Consider the following 3,873-nt stretch of genomic DNA (forward strand, 5'->3'; position numbering starts at 1 on the left):
GAAATAGAGGGCTGGAGTGATAGCTTAAAGTTTACATGCAGAAACCCTGGCTTCAGTCGCTGGCACTTCATGCCCCCCCCCAAAAAAAATGAAGGAATAAAAGAAATCACTATAGAGGGGATCAGATTATCTGACAAGACTGTGAATAACAGCATTGCACATAACAGACATATCTGGAACCTGATATGTATACAGCATATTGTACAGCAAGTAGTACAGCCAGAAGGATTCCTACCTTGCATGCAGCCAACCTGAGTTCAATCCACATATGTTCCCCTGAGCTCTACCAGGAGTGATTCCTGAGTGCAGAGCCAGAAGTAAGCCCTGAGCACCACTGGGTGTGGTCCAAGCAAGTTATCTTTATATAGGAAAAAAATTGTGCTTTTATTTTTAAACTTTTATATTTATTTATTTTCATTTTTGGGTAATATTCAACAGTGATCAGGGGTTTCTCCTGGTAGTGCTCGGGGAACCATATGGGATGCCAGGGATCAAACCAAGGCCGGCCACATGCAAGGCAAATGCCCTACCCATTGTACTATCGCTCCAGCCCCAAATTAGTGCCTTTAATAGTGTGAGCATAACATTTAATGAGTATAGCTAGGGCTGGCTGGAGGGGTAGATAGTACAGAGGGTAGAGCATTTGCCTTGCATGCATTCGACCTAGGCTAGATACCTGGTATACCATATGTTCCCCCAAACATGATCAGGGGAGATCTCTGAGTGCAGATCCAGGAGTAAACCCTGAGTACCATTGGTGGTGGCCCTCCCCACAAAATAAAATACCTAATCTCCATTAATTGCTTCTGCTTCCTCTTCCTGTCATAGTGCCAAGTGCTCTACCTACACTCCCACCGAATCTCCATTACAGGCCTCCAATTCATCCTGGTCTGACAATAGATGAAAATTAGCTCAGAGATAAATCATTTCCCCATTGTTGCAGAGTTGGAGGTGGTGGGGAAGGCCACTGGTTGATATCACTCTGCCCAGTTCTGGAAATTCCCTCATAGGAGGGGGTCACCTCAACTTCCACTGTCGTTCTATGCAGTTGACAGGCCCCTCTGTTGGCACCACTGTCATTCTGACTTTGGAAATGATCGTCCATCAACGTCGCCCCTGGGAGAGTGTACACTGCCTGGGAGGAGGGGGCTGTCAACTTTCTCTATTTTGGGACACAGCCCAGCAGCCCATGGGGGTGGAGGGTCACAGGAGACCTTCTGGATAAAGAACAGAGCTCTCTTCTTCCCCATTAAACTGAAAGGATTTGCTGTTACCGAATGAGGCCAGCAGACAGAATGAGCTGCTCCCATCTAGCTGCAAGACCAGCATTACCTAAAACTGAACTTAGATTCTAGGCGAGGTCTGAGGCCCTACATGTTGTGATGTAGACTCAAATGGGGACTGGGAAGGCATGCCCAGGGGTCCAGGGCAGTAGACTCAGAGACCTTGACTCAGTAGGGCACTCCGAGCCTCTGCAGAGTCATCCCACCCGGTGGATTCTGCTTCCTATCAGCTTTCTCAACCTCTGGCCCCATGGAAGGATCATGACCCTCTTCACGGGATGTCACCCTGCATTGCAGGCCCTGATCCATCTCCCTCCTTCCAATCAGGGTCCCTCTGCAGCCAGGCTGTCTGGCCTAGGGCACTTTGATGGCGAAAGAACAGCACATACTCTGGGTTTACAAGCATCTATTGAGTAAGACAGAGCGGGCATGTGGTTAAGGTATCAGTGAATGATTTATTTAAGAACTTACTTGGGAAGGGCTGGAGCGATAGCACAGCGGGTAGGGCGTTTGCCTTGCACGCGGTCAACCTGGGTTAGAATCCCAGGATCCCATATGGTCCCCTGAGCACCACCAGGAGTAATTCCTGAGTGCAGAGCCAGGAGTAACCCTGAGCATCACCGGGTGTTGCTCAAAAATTATAAACAAACAAACAAACAAAACAAACCCAAAAAAACCAAAACCAAAACCACCACAACAAAAAAGAACTTACTTGGGAATCCAGAGAGCTCAGAGTTGGGTATTTGTGACCCCTCCACCCTGATCCCAGTGAGCATCACAACCAGAGGGGTGTGTGCCTGGAGTGGCAGCAAGAAAGGGAAGGGAAGGGGGAAGTGGCTTATGTGAATTTTATAGAACATCACATTTATGTTGAGGTTTGAGCCTGAATCCTTTTGAGTCACCATAATACCTGTCCAGAGCATGCGTCTAGTCTTCCTAGCCAGCACCTGTGGTCAGTCCTTGCCCACCCCTCCAGCTTCAGCTTGGCCATTTGCCCACCTGCCTCCCCCTTACCCAGACTCTGCCAAACAGCTCACCTGTACGTGGCCACCTGTCCAGCCCATTGTGTGTCTGGGTAGCCTGGAGGAGTCTCTCATCCACTGTGCTCTACCTGTTCAGAAAGGGCATAAACTGTCTTTATTCTAGAGCAGCGTGTGATCTTTAGTGGATTGATAGAGAACCTGCCTGGCAGGGAGAGTGCTCATTGTCGCCTGCCTCCACCACGCTGTCCCCACTCCAGGGCCTCGCACAGCCATTTCCTCTGGAACACGCCTCCGGATACCGTTCCTGACGTCCAGGAGTTCCGGCCCAATTCCTCCAGCGTCCCAACTCCGTCCGGGCATCACTCCCCGTAGGAAAGAGATGCGGGGAGAAAGGACCCGAGAGGGGGGCGTACAGGACACTGAACCAAGAGCGGCTCCCCGAGGAGTCTTCTCAAGTCCGGGTGGGAGGCTAGTAAAATCGCAAGGGGACTGGCTGCTTTGTCGTGAGGTGGTGTCGGGAAGGGGCCAGAGCCCGTGGGCGGCGCCGGAGGCTCGTGCGCGACCCCGGGCAGCCCGAGCAGCACTGGGCGCGCCACGAGGCCGCCGGAGCCCCGCGGGTGCGCACGCAGAGCCGCGACGGCGCTATTCCCCGGGAAGGAGAAGCCCCGGGACGGTCTGCGCGGGGCCGGCAACGGGGAAGGCGCCGGGTGACCAGGACGAGCCGCCGGGACCGACAAGGACGCCGGGCTGCGGCCGCGCAGGGATGTGACCACGCTCCCGGCCTGGCTGACCCCGGCGGGCCCCGGCACGTGGGACTCACGCCGCGTTTCTAGGCCGCGCACGAGGCGCGGCTGTCGGGCCAGCCCGCTGGCAGCACCGAGCCCGGGGTCCGGGACTGGCGGAGGGCGCTCAAGGGCCCGCTCCCAGAGCGCAGGCGCCGCTGCCCTGGGGCCCGGGTCCAGATCCCGCGCGCCAGTGCCTAGGAGGGAGACCCAAGACGACCCTGCCGGTCAGGACGGCTGAGGGGCAGGACCCTTGTGCAAACTGCCCACTCCCTGCGGGCGACTGTCGGGCTGCACCGATCCGGGCCCCTCGAGGGTCCGTGCCGAGGTCTTGGCCCCGCCCCATCGTCCCATTGGTCGGCCCCGGGGGCGGGGCCAGGGACGCGCCACTCAGAGGGCGGCTCGCGCGCCTCCCAGACAGCGAGGCGCTCCCTCAGCCCCGGCCGCCTCGCCGCCCCGACAGCCCCGGGAGCTCCCTCAGCCCGGGCAGCCGCGCCGCCCCGACAGCCCCGGAGCTCCCTCAGCCCGGGCAGCCGCGCCGCCCCGACAGCCCCGGAGCTCCCTCAGCCCGGGCAGCCGCGCCGCCCCGACAGCCCCGGGAGCTCCCTCAGCCCCGGCCGCTGCGCCGCCCCGACAGCCCCGGAGCTCCCTCAGCCCCGGCCGCTGCGCCTCCCAGACAGCTGTGGGACTGTCGCACCCGGCGGGTCCCGGGAAGTCGCGAGTCGCGGAGCCGCGACAGGTGCGGCCGGGGGCCCCGTCGCGCGGCGACCCCGAGCCCGAGCCCGGGCGGATGCGCGCCGGGTGAGCGGCGGCCGCTGCCCCGCC

The sequence above is a fragment of the Sorex araneus genome, chromosome 5, assembly GCF_027595985.1.
Source record: "Sorex araneus isolate mSorAra2 chromosome 5, mSorAra2.pri, whole genome shotgun sequence".
Taxonomy (NCBI): Eukaryota; Metazoa; Chordata; class Mammalia; order Eulipotyphla; family Soricidae; genus Sorex; species Sorex araneus.